Consider the following 12265-nt stretch of genomic DNA (forward strand, 5'->3'; position numbering starts at 1 on the left):
CACCCTGCTATCGTTTTTATTGTTGTTTACTTACAGCTTTATTGAGGTAAAATTTACAAACTATAAAGTTCACCCACTGTAAGTATAGTTTAATGATTCTTTGGAATAAATTTGTACAGTTGTGCAAATACAATCCAGCACCCATCGCCCCAAAAGGCTTTTGTGCCCTTCTGCAATCAATCCTGCTTCCACTCCCAGCCCTAGCCAACCACTTATCTGCTGTCTCCCTAGTTTGCCTTTCCTAGAAACTCTGTATTACTAGACTAGTACAATATGTAGTCTTTTACATGGTCACACTTTGATTTAGCTCCTTTCATTTTAAATGAACTTTTTAGATACGTCCGTATTGTTGCATGTTTGCTTCTTTTTATTGTTGAGGAGTCTGATACATTAAGAAATACATATTTGGTCTCTGTGCCCAGCTCCTGGCACACAGCTCCTAAAACCCCTGGAATCTCCACAGTGATAAGAGTGCATTTCATATGCTAATAAGATGACTGGTGTGGCTGGGTGCCCCTACATAGCTTCAGAATGGCACCAGGTTGCCAGAAAGGCCTAATCAGGTCTTGGAACGTTCAGCCCCACTTGGAGGAGAGAAGGTCTGGAGGTTAAGTTAATCACCAATGGCCAATGATTTAATCACTGGTGTCTGCATAATGGTGATTCCATTAAAACCCCTACATTATGGGGTTCAGAGAACTTCCAGGTTGGTGAACACACGGAAGCACTGGGAGAGCTCCTTGTAATTCCATATGAATTTGAGGATCAGCTTTTTCATTTCTGCAAAAAAGACCACTGGAATTTTGATACAGATTGCACTGAATCTGTAGATTGTAGTATTGCCATATTAACGATATTAAGTCGTCCAATCCACAAATATGTATGTCTTTCCGTTTATTTAGGTCTTTAGTTTCCTTCAACTGTGTACGAAACTTTCACTTCCTTGGTTAAGTTTATTCCTAGGTATTTTATTCTTTTGAGTGCTACTATAAATAGAATTGCTTTCTTAATTTCCTTTTTGGACTGTTCATTGCTGGTGTCATTCTGGTTTTCATTTGCATTTCCCTGATGACTAATAATGTTGAGCATCTTTTCATGTGCTTATTAGCCATTCATATAGCTCTTTTGGCAGAATGTAATCTTTCATTCTTTTTTTTTCCTCTAGACCTGTTTATTCTAATGTTTTTTATAACTGAAATACAGTTGACACACAATGTTACATTAGCTTCCAATGTACAACATAGTGATTCGACAACTCTATAATTATACTATGCTTACTACAAGCATAGCTACCATCCTAATCTTTCATTCTTTTTTCTTTTTTAAGAGAGAAGAAGGGGAGGGGTGGAGAGAGAGAGGGAGGAAGAGAAAGAATATATATATATTTTTAAGATTTTATTATTTATTTATTTGACAGAGAGAGACACAGCGAGAAAGGGAACACAAGCAGAGGGAGTGGGAGAGGGAGAAGCAGACTTCCCGTGGAGCAGGGAGCCGGATGCGGGACTCAATCCCAGGACCCTGGGATCATGACCTGAGCTGAAGGCAGACACTTAACGACTGAGCCACCCAGGCGCCCCGGGAGAGAAAGAATCTTAAGCAGGCTCCATGCCCAGCACAGAGCCTGACGTAGGGCTCCATCTCACGACCCTGAGATTATGACCTGAGCTGAAATCAAGAGTTGAATGCTTGGTATGTGCTGTGGTGAGTGCTGTGTATTGTGTAAGACCTATGAATCACAGACCTGTACCCCTGAAACAAATAATACATTGTATGTTAATTTAAAAAATTAATTTTAAAATTAAAAACAAAGAGTTGAATGCTTAACCGACTGAGCCACCCAAGCGGCCCTAATCTTACATTCTTAATCTCCAACTCTGCATCTCCATGAGTGGAGACAGGGGGAGTCCCTTTGTCTTTCAGATACCCTTCTTCTTCACTTCTTCCCATTCGCTTTATTTTCAAAAAGTGGAGGCAGCACAGGTCATGGAGTTAAGAACACAGGGACTGGAACCAGATGACTGTGTCCCACCCTGCCACTCACTAACTACATGACCTTGGACATAATTTAACTCAACCTTAACTTCTCTTTCACCTCCTTCAAGTTTAACATAGGATGTTTTGTTAAATAAATTGTTTGTTCTATTTGTTACATAAAATAAGTGCCTACCCCCAGCCAAGCATTGTCCTAGACCCTACAGTACAGTCAGGAACAAAAGACACACAACTGCCATCCCAGCGGGCTTCCAGGCTAGTGGATCACTCCAAGGAATGTGAAATTCCTATTACAATTAATACTTGAGAGAGGACCACATATGACAATCTGTTGCACAGAAGTCTGACCTGGCCAGAGAGCCCAGAGAAAGCTTTTCTAAAAACAATGATGCTTGAACTGAGCACAAAGGTGTTAACTAGGCAAAGAAGAGGAGCATCCCAACACCTGGGAGGTGGGGGAGAGTACAGTTGAGGAGGTAGGTGAAAAGCAGTTTGGAAGAAGCTCAGAGAATGAAGGAGGAGTGCAACAGAAGATGAAACTAAAAGAGAAGCCAGCAAGCACAGAACAGGCTAAGCTTCAAGGCCTTGCTGAGAACTTGAAATTTTATTCTGAAGATTATGAAAAGCCACTCAGGTGGTTTCAGGCAGGAGGATGACAATTCAGATTTTTGAAATTTGTTTCATATTTGAGAAGAGTGTGTGGGGCTGAGTCTTGAAGCACTGGAACATTTAACTTCCAAGTAGAACACTGTTTATCAAGCCATGAAAAAGAGGGCTTCAAGAAGAGATGATCGCATACAAGTCAAATGCTGCTGAAAATTACTGAAGTTAGATGAGGACTAAAAAATCTACTGGATTCAGAAATAAGAGGTTCCTGGTAACATCTGAGGAGCCCCCAAACACCACTGCTCAGCCTCCAGAGCCTGTCTGCCATCTCCAGAGCCCATGGCCGCTGCCTCAGGACTGCCCCTCTGGCAGATCAGAGCAGGTCTTTCTCATTAAGTTTCTCAGGAGGATTCCCTGGCAGCTCTCCTGGCTGGCTGCACTAGCTGTGTCATGGGGTGAGGCCAGTTCAACCATGTCTGCCCACCTCATCTAACCATCTCACCCACCTTGCTGTTTGGGAGCCAGATGTACCTACTGGGTGCCAGCATAAGGGCAGCCTTTTGCCATGACTAAGCACTACTCTGAAGTCAGACACCAATTCCTATCACTGCTCTACCACATATCAAGATCTTGGTAAAAGATACTTACATGGCTGGAGTTGTTTTCCAACCTGTAAAACACTGCGATTAAATGTGAAACTGAAGCATGTGCCAAGTACTCCACAAACAGTATTGGCTATCATAGGTTCATATTCATTCATTCATTCATATTCATTCAATAATTGCTTATGATGCCAGGCAATGGGGGCTATCGTCGTCAACAAGAGAGACACCATCCATGTCAACAAGGAGTGCCTAATCTAGTGAGGAACCCAGTCAAGTAAAACTTTGATGCTTTGATTAGAAAGGCACAGGGCACTGGGAGGACTGGGTGGTGGGGGGACTAAAAATCGTACCCAATCCAGTCTTGGTAAGGGAGGGTTTGGTTTTCTTTTTGGCAAGATCACCTGTTACAGCATGAAGAGGGGGTTGGTGCCACTGACAAGAGAAGGTTTAGTTCTTGTGCTTAAAGATAATATAACTTGGTTGAAAAAGCAAGCAGAGGAAAACAACGAGAACAAAAATGCACAGAAATACCAGGCAACCATCATACTGCAAAAAGTTTCAGCTTATCAATTCCCAGGTTCCAAATATTCCCACCTTAGAGAGGGCCAAAAGCCAGGCCCTAGGGCCACCGTAGTAATCTACCTCTCTCAAAGCAGTGAGCAGCCCAGGATCCCTACTGCTTCATAGAGCTTTCTGAGGCTGAAAGCCCTTTCACCCAGAATAGAACACAAGGCCTGCCCAGCAGAGGCCTGGGGTTCCTGCAAATTCTGTAGCTAGAGAGAAGGCTGCTGGAGCTCCCTGGCTTCTCTCAGGCCTTCCCCCTCTGCCAGGTTCAGCTATAAATAGCTTGTTGGTTTCCAGCAGGGGATCTCCCAGCCCTGCAAGCAGCAAGCTCCGCCTTCTCACCCTGTGCTGCCCTCAGCCTGGAGCAGAAGTGGGTGGTGGCTGGCAGGGGGAAGGAGAGGAAGAGAGGGCAGGAACCAGCACCACAGAGAAGCTGGCCTCTGGACTACATTACCCACAATCCTAGACAGTGGTTGGGAAGAGGAGGCTGCTGGGGGCCTGCAGCCTTACATGGGAAAAAAAGGCCAGAGGCATCTAAGGCCCTGGGTATGCAGCTCAGGCCCTGAAACCCAGTTTGTTCTTGTTTTTTGGGTTTTTTCCCCCAAAATCTAAGCCCTAAACCCTCGTCCTGGACCTTAGAGATCCTCTCCTCTCCATGCATCCAGTTCACAGGCACTCAGCCTACCTGGAGTCAGGGAGACCAACAAAGCTCACTATCCTTTAGCCTTATTCAGTGTGTGTGTGTGTGTGTGTGTGTTCGAGCATGAGCGAGCATAAGCGTGTGTGTGTGTGTGTGTGTGTGTGAGTGAGCGAGCACACACGCACTCATATACACATGTGAACAACCAAGAAACTGGAAGCCTGTGACGGATCAAGCCCAAAGGCTGCTTGGCGCTAGAAGTCCCTTCTGGGGCATATTCCCTGACTCAGTCTCAAGCTCTGAAATTTTCTTTCCCTGCCTCACCTGAGGCAGAACAATCATGGGCTCACCGGTCGGTCCAGAAGAAAGCCTGTATGCTGATGACATGTTGCACTTCTGGAAGAGCTGGGGGATGGGAGTTCAGGAGCTGCTGCTGGTTTGGTCTGCTGAGGTCTGGTCCCTCTCTCTGACCTTTGCTCATCACCAGGCAGACAGATCAGGGTAACCACGTGGCTGGGCCAGGTTTAAGTCCCTGGAGGTGCTGCAGGGAAGGCCTGTAAGGACTTGCTGGTTCCTGCAGTGGATAAACCAGAGTTGTCAGGCTGAACAACGGGGGCCATCCAGGGTGGTGGGGGCACTGCTCCAGACCTCAGCCCCACTGCAGGTGTACACCTGCCCCAGCTCTGGCTCCCCCCACACCATCCCTCCAACCTTCCCTGCAGAGTCAAACTATTTATGTAGAGTTCTGGGGCTCAAGAAACTCCACACCACAGGGAGCACAGCGTGTTCGGAGCCAGATCTAAACTCAGGGACCCTTATCCATGGTGAAACGGCACTGGGGTCTAAAACGGAGTCCTTTCCCTCTTTCTCCTCACCCAGATATAACTCTCACTGCGCTAGGCACCAGGAATGCAAAGATGAGTGAGATCAAATAGCAGCCTCAATAAATAAATGGTGTACAATACTGTGTTATTACACATAACATGCCTCGGAGTTGGGGGTGGGAAGGATTTCCAGATGGCCAACATGTCTCAACCAAATAAAGGATGCGTAGCAGTTCTACCAGAATGGTGTGGGAAGGGCATTCCAGGCAGAGCGACAGCTCCAGTAAAGGCAGGAAGATACGCAAGAAATAGCAAGGAGGGAGGAAAGGACAAATACCCAACAGCCGCTTGCAACAACAAGCGGAGCAGCAAGGGAGGAGCCGCAGGCCCTCACACCAGGGTGAGGAGTTTGAGCTTCAGGCCCTGGGCTGGGAGCCGCGGAGGTTCTCCAGCAAGGTGTGCTGTGTTCAGAAATGGGGGAGAACAGAGGAGCAAAAAAATGAAACCGGTGGGGCTGGTGGGAACCTCAGCCCTTCTGGGGACGGAGGACGGCACGTTGCCTACATGCAGACTCCCAAGTCCGCCTGTCCGCGTTTACCTCAGCCAGGCCCGGCAGCGAGGAGGCCAGGCCGCGCGTTCCCAGCGCCGCCGGCCGCCCCCTCCTTGGCAGCGGGTCCCCTGGCCGCTGGCTCCCGCCCACAGCCGCCCGCGGGCCGTCTGCCAGACGCGCCGGGAAGGAAGCGCCTTGTATGGGCCTCGCACAGGGAGGAAGCGCCTTGTAGGGCCCGGGGAGGAAGCGCCAAACATGGCGAAGGGCGGCCGGGGGGCGGGCTGGGGGCGGGCCGTGCGCCCGGAATGGAGGCCGCTTCCGGCGCCGCGCCGCGCCACCCCCACCGCGCGCCGGGCCTCCCGGCCCCTCCCTGGCCGCGGCGCGAGTCCCCCAGCGGTCCCCTCCTCCTCCACCCCCTCCTCGGGCGCGGGCCACAGGAATGGGGGAGCCGCGGGGGACTCTCGGGGGCCGGCGCGGCGGGGGAATCCAGCCCGGCTTAGACGCTTGGCCGAGATGAGTTGGATTCTCAGTTCCGCCGTGCACTCGCTCTGTGACCTTGGGTAAAGCGGCTTCGTCTCTGATCCTCAGTTTCCTCTACCAAAATGAGAGGATTCCCGTTAAGTACCTCCTCGAGCGAGCACGGCCCTCACTGGCAGTTCTGTCCCCCTAACAATTGAAGGGGTGGGGGAGGGGGGCCGGTTTTTCCAGTCACCTGCTGCCTGTGTCCCTTAAGCCTCTCCCCAGCCAACTCCTGGGGACCTGGATGAAGGGTTGTATGGGAGGTGCCGGCATTGGAAGAGATCTTTCCAGGAGAAAATAGGGCAACTTTAAGGTCAAGTTTTCCCTTTGAGTCTGTGAGGTTCACATAGGGTTCCAATCCCAGCTTCTCCCCTTACCAACTGGTTGATGCTGGGAAGGTACTTACCTTCCCTGAATCTTAATTTCCTCATGGGTAAAATTGAGATAATCATTCCTGATTTGTGATAATCAAATGCAGTGGAGTCTGTGTGTGTGTGTAAAGTGCCTGACATGGAGTAGATGCTTAATTGATGTCACTTTCTCTGTGCACTTTCCCAACAGGGAGGTGAGAGAAGAAAAGAAGAAGGGCATGGCTGCCTCGGTGGCTCAGTTGGTTAAGCGACTGCTTTCCGCTCAGGTCATGATCCTGGAGTCTCAGGATCAAGTCCTGCATGGGGCTCCCTGCTCAGCAAGGAGTCTGCTTCTCCCTCTGACCCTACCCCTTCTCATGCGTGCTCTCTCTCTCATTCTCTGTCTCTCAAATAAATAAATAAAATCTCAAAAAAAAAAAAAGAAAGAAAGAAAATAGGAAGGGCTTGAGTAGTTGGCCATTCTTTTGTCCCTCCTTTGGCATCTCTGGGGCCTTATTGCCAAGATTTGATACCTTTACCAGCGGGATGTGTATGTGTGTGTGTGTGGCCCTAATGCTCCGTTTTCTCAGTTCAGCCACCATCCAGATGACCTGTCCTCCCCACTGCTGCTCTGCTCTACCTACCCCGGAACATAGGTGACCTGGACTGTCCGGCAAGGACAAAAAGAACTTATAGGAAGTTGAAGTTCCCATCACAGCCAGAATCTGGTATCTAGGACGCCATCCCCTCCTATGCCTACTCTCAGTACCACACCCACACATTTCAATGAGAGATGGGTATCAATCTCATAAATATATTTCCCAATCCTCCCCTATTGCCCCTGCCCTGCCCTCGTCAGTTCTGCCTTTCCTGCAGTCCCACTTAAATCTAACCTGAATCTTCCTGCCTCTCAGTCCAAGTCCCATCCTGCTGAGCTGCAGTTAGCAGCCCCTAAGAGGTTCCAGGCAAGTTTGTGGACACACACAATAGATGTGTGTCACCCACGGCCTTGTTTCCTTTCATCCTTGTTGGGCAAGGAGGCTGTCGTTGGCATGGTAACCTTTCCTATAAAAGTTGCAGCCCTCAAGGATGTTTTCAGTTCCAGCAGGGACATAGCTCCTTCCCTGCACTGTAGATCATTGGGAGACATGCAGCTGTGTCATTCTGGCTTCCCCCAGAATGGGGACATGGTGCTGGTGGCACAAAAGAAGGTCTGGTTCATGGAGGGCAGCAAAGGGCTTAAGGGAGATGCTGATTGGATCTCTGAGGAACAGGTTCCTTCTGCCCTACGTGTTGATCCTCCACTGCCCAGAGAAACCAGTTCTGAGGCCCAGAATATTTAGGGAGCCTCTCCAGATCTCATGGTGAATGATAAACACATATCTTCACGAAAACCAGGCACCCAAAAAATGGCATGACGCCCAGTGCTTAATTCTGTAGAATAAGCTGATAAACCATAAAGCCTCCAGAATCCAGTGATTTCCTTTCTCCTCAGTCCCTCTGTGGAACACATGAATATTTGTTAACCATATCCTGTGTTGTAATTTCCCATACATTATTTCAACTGATTCTTCCCAAGTCCCTATGAGAGAGGTATTAGGACACTCACTTCACAAATGGGAAAATTAAAATTTGGGCAAAGATCTTATGCAACTTGACCAAAAATCACACGGTCATGGAGTGGTGGCATCAGGACTTGAACCCAGAGTCTTCAGACTCCCAATCTCACACTCTTTATACTAGGTCATGTGTTCCTTTTATTTGCTACCTTGCTACTGAGAAAGAAATCCTCCCCCGCCCCCCCGCCCCGGGGTCCCAAGCCACTGTCTTTCTAGGGAGGTGCTCAGGAACAAAATGGGCATTGGCATCAGTCTCCATGGTCGCGGGGTCCTGTATAGGCCTGTGTGGCAATGCAGCAGCCGCGTCCTCAAACTTGAGGCTTCCCTCTGCCAGATGCCTTGTCTCCGTCATGGAGTTTCCCCGGCAGAGGGCAAGCTGAGGGAAAGTGGTTCCCAGCTGCCAGCTTCGTCTAGGCAAAATTGCATTAGAGCCAGCCCCGGCTTCCCTCAGTCCCTCCAGAGTGAGCACATTCAGCTCCCCCGCAAAAAGGAGGGGGAGAGAGACACCGAGAAAAAAAGGAAACTTCCATTTGTTTCCCTGGCTGGGAAGCACTGGGCTTCAAGCTGTCACTCATCCTGTAGGTGGGGAAGATTAATACTGATCCTCTTGAGATTATAGAAGTCTCTAAAATGAACCCTTGGGCAAGAGCTTTGCCAGAGAGACATTAGTGGGAAAGCCCTGGATTTGACTGTGGTGGGAGGGGAGGAGAGGCAGGTCTCAGGCCGGAGAGAGACTCCTGGATCATTTTTCTTTCTGCATGTCTTCTGTCCAAAAAGATGAGAAGAGTCCTGGTAACTGGAACAGGGTGAGGAAGAAAGCAGTAGGAGAAGGGCACTATCAGGTAGTGACCTCAAGCAAAACAAAGGAAGTATTAATAGTATTAATGGTTAATATTTATACATAAATATTGTGTCAACCAGGCTTTGTTTATTATCTTATTGAATCGTTTCCCTCAGGTAGATCCTACTGTTATCCCTGTTTTAGAGATAAGGAAACTGAAGTTGGTGGGCTCCTCCATAACAAGAGCTCCCAATTAATGGGGGTGGGCCAGGCACTCTGTAGACATTACCTCATATAATCTTCACCACCAACCAATGAGATGGAACCATTATGCCCATTTTCTACAGGTGAAAACTGAGGCTCACAAAGTAGGGTACTCGTCTGTGATCACTAAGTAATGGGAGTGGCAGAGTGAAGGATTAGAATTTGACTCTGTGGCTCCAGAGCACATGGGCTTAACTACTTGGCCTTGCCTCCACCACGGTTTCTCCACGTCCTCAGGGGCTCCTGCTCACATAGGCTGAGACCACGAATATCTGCCCACACCTACATTTCTGTAGTGCTCACCACACAGGTGAGAACCTGGCCAGGGGTGTTCCCTCGATTTAGTTCAGACTTGCCACCAGACTATTTCTAGGGTCTCGACAGATGGGCCTGGGTCACGTGGGCCCAGTGTCTTGGGGCTCTGGTCGTCTCCAATCCAGATTCCCAAGGCAAGAGAAAACCTTGAGAAGGCTTCACTACCCGCCCCCCACCACATGCCTTGACATTTCCCTAAGAGACGCAAAAATGTATAAACCCAACCGCCCTCGGGAGGTCTCCTTAATGCCCAAGGGAGGTGCTTTTTGGAGAAGAGGCTAGAGAACCCAGCAATCAATCAGGGAGACCACAGAGTGGCAGCCTCCCCCGCTGGGCGGGCTCCCAGTGGCCTCTCCCAGAGGCTCCTCTGCCTTGTTACACGAACAGACTCCACCGCTCCCACCCCTGCTGCAGGGCTGTGGGGGTGGGAAACACTTGGAACCCTGAGTCAGAGGAAAGGTTCCATTTCACTTTCCCTGGAATAGCAAGTCAAGGATGTAGCAGTCAGCCTATGTAGAGAGAAAGGGGAACCAGAAAGTGAAAGAGGATAGTGCTCCTTTCTTTCTTTCCCTACCATCTCTTTGATGTTTAAAAACATTTTATTTATGTATTTTCTATTCCATTCATGTATTTTTTATGCATGTTCATTGCAGAAAGTACATGTGATGATAATAAGATTTATTAGTGTGAATGTTCCTCCATTTTTTCTCTCATTTTACCTATCCATCAAAAGTTTTCCAGCTTAGAATCCAATCCCACTTTCCAGTTTAAAGAGTTTGGTCTTGGAGCGCCTGGGTGGCTTAGTCTGTTAAGCCACTCAGTCTTGCCTTCGGCTTGGGTCATGATCCCGGGGTCCTGGGATCAAGTCCCACATCGGGCTCCCTGCTCAGTGGGGAGCCTGCTTCTCCCTCTGCCCTTTCCACTGTTCCTGTGCTCGCTCTCTCTCAAGTGAATAAATAAAATCTAAAAAAAAAAAAAAAAAGAGTTTGGTCTTTGCCAGCCCTGTTCCTGGATCTTTTTTAATGTAGAATCAGAAATGCTGGGGAAGGGGGAGGGGGGTGCAGCTGGTTAGAGAGAGAGAATGAAATGTAGAGCCCTAGAGGCTGAGAGAGGGAAAAATTGGGGCAGAGAGGCTAAATTGATCTATATAATAAAGAACAAGGAAAGGGAAGGAGAAGGGAAAGAGATGGGCTGGAAAAGGAGAAGTAGGAGGAATTTTGTGAAGTATCACTATGGGGCATTAAATGGATCCCCTGTAATTCCTCAAGTAGAGATTGGAATAAAATTTTTTATTTTCTGGCTCCAGGATTATAATTCTCTATTTGTGACTCCACCTAGAGCCTTGACCATGTAGGGACCCAAAATTTATTAGGGTTCCATATAGGAAAGTACAAAATATCATTATTTGATAAAAGAAAGAAAACAGGCAAGTATTTATCCTGCCCTTTTTTTTAAACAAGTATGATTTTTTTTTTAAATTAAGTAAACTCTACTCCTAACGTGGGGATCGAACTCATATAACCCCAAGATCAAGAGTCACATGCTCTACTGACTGAGCCAGCCAGGCACCCCTTAACAAATGTCATTTAGTCTAAATTCTTTATTGTTAGATTCTGGCTAATAAGTGAAATGGAATGACAGAATTATAAAATCACCATTTTGTAACCTCTATGAGATAATGGATTTGGACAAGGATCATCAATCATCAGGGATTCTATTGGGTGAAAGACCAAAGGAACTTTCGAATCCCATTAATACTTGAAAGCACCAATTATTTTTATTTTTTTTTATTTTTTTATTTTTTTTAAAGATTTTATTTATTTATTTGAGACAGAGAGAATGAGAGACAGAGAGCATGAGAGGGAGGAGGGTCAGAGGGAGAAGCAGACCCCCTGCTGAGCAGGGAGCCCGATGCGGGACTCGATCCCGGGACTCCAGGATCATGACCTGAGCCGAAGGCAGTCGCTTAACCAACTGAGCCACCCAGGCGCCCCAGGCACCAATTATTTTTAACATCACAAAAAGAGACCACCCAAGAGAAGTGAAAACATGTCCACATAGAAATCTATACATATGTTCATAGCAGCAGCATTATTTGTAATAGCTAAAAGTGGAACAATCCAAATGTCCATCAACTGATGAATGGGTAAACAAAAAGGTGGTATATCCATACAATGGAATATTATTCAGCCTCAAAATGGAATGAAGTCCTGATGCATACTGGAACATGGATGAACCTTATAAACATTATGCTAAGTGAATAGAGCCAGATAGAAAAGGCTACATATTATATGATTCCATTTATATGAAATATCCTGAACAGGCAAATCCACAGAAAGAGAAAGTAGATTAACGGTTACCTGGTTTGTGGGACATGTGGGTGGCTCAGTCGGGAGAGCATGCACCTCTTGATCTTGGGGTCGTGAGTTCGAGCCCTACACTGGGTGTAGAGATTACTTAAAAAAATAAAATCCCGGGGCGTCTGGGTGGCTCAATCGGTTAAGTGTCTGCCTTTGGCTCAGGTCATGATCCCAGGGTCCTGGGATTGAGTCCTACATCGGGCTCCCTGCTCAGCATGGAGTCTGCTTCTCCCTCTCACTCTTCCTCTTTCCCCAGCTCTCTCTCTTACAAAT

The 12265-nt window shown here is 47.7% G+C and overlaps 1 long non-coding RNA gene across 1 annotated transcript in view; it reads right to left on the bottom strand.

Annotated features, from left to right (window-relative positions):
• LOC145722455 (uncharacterized) overlaps positions 1-5931 on the bottom strand; it is a 35420-nt gene extending 29489 nt beyond the window's left edge. The window contains exons 1-2 of the long non-coding RNA XR_014146758.1: positions 5833-5931; positions 4761-4984 (exon numbers count right to left, since the gene is read on the bottom strand). This is a non-coding gene — a long non-coding RNA (uncharacterized LOC145722455). The remainder of the gene's footprint in view (positions 1-4760; positions 4985-5832) is intronic.
• Positions 5932-12265: the final 6334 nt, after the last annotated feature.

This window comes from Leptonychotes weddellii, chromosome 7 (assembly GCF_054177405.1).
Source record: "Leptonychotes weddellii isolate Sample4059 chromosome 7, ASM5417740v2, whole genome shotgun sequence".
Taxonomy (NCBI): domain Eukaryota; kingdom Metazoa; phylum Chordata; class Mammalia; order Carnivora; family Phocidae; genus Leptonychotes; species Leptonychotes weddellii.